The sequence below is a fragment of the Tupaia chinensis genome, unplaced genomic scaffold, assembly GCF_000334495.1.
Source record: "Tupaia chinensis unplaced genomic scaffold, TupChi_1.0 Scaffold000199_1, whole genome shotgun sequence".
Lineage (NCBI taxonomy): Eukaryota > Metazoa > Chordata > Mammalia > Scandentia > Tupaiidae > Tupaia > Tupaia belangeri.
Window position 1 is genome coordinate 3,777,091 of NW_006159674.1, and position 561 is coordinate 3,777,651.

Genomic DNA, 561 nt, shown 5'->3' on the forward strand with positions numbered 1-561 from the left:
CTTTGGTTTTCCATTATTTTTTTCATCCTAGCTCTCAAATCACTCATTTAGAAAAACTTACCTATACACTAACCTTAAGTATTAAAAGTGAAAGTAACAGAATCTTGATGTTAAGTGCAGTATCATTTTTGTCCTGAGTTATCTGAATGCAGTGCATTTTAATTGTGCCAATACTGGGAGAAAAAAAGAACAGAACGAACAGTAGATCTTCGATGACTAGAAACAGTAGGACGATGCTCTCGTGGAATGAAAGAGAGCGCGTGCGTGCAAACTCAGTCGGCGCCCGCCTTCTTGCTTTTTCTTCAGCCGCCGTTTTCTCTTTCTTTCGCGCTCTAGCCACTCCGGAAGCCCAGCCCACGCGTAGCTGAGCTCTGATAGGCTCCTTTGAAAATCTACGAGCTCCCTGATTGGTGGATACGAGGCTCTTTAGCGCGGTGAGTTTGAAACTGCTTGCTCTCAGCTTCTAAGCTGGCATTTGGAGGTTGAGTGAAGAGCGCCGCCGACCTGGTAGCTGCTGCCGCGGGCGCCGCAGGATACTAAGCCAGGGATAGCTACCCGGGT

The 561-nt window shown here is 47.2% G+C and overlaps 1 protein-coding gene across 2 annotated transcripts in view; it reads left to right on the plus strand.

Annotated features, from left to right (window-relative positions):
* CDK1 (cyclin dependent kinase 1) overlaps positions 1-561 on the plus strand; it is a 52,901-nt gene that overhangs the window by 32,046 nt on the left and 20,294 nt on the right. Inside the window, exon 2 of one of the 2 annotated variants that reach the window (XM_006147067.3) lies at positions 337-434. The gene's annotated coding sequence lies outside the window, so the exon portion shown is untranslated. The other variant, XM_006147066.3, reaches the window with a different exon arrangement.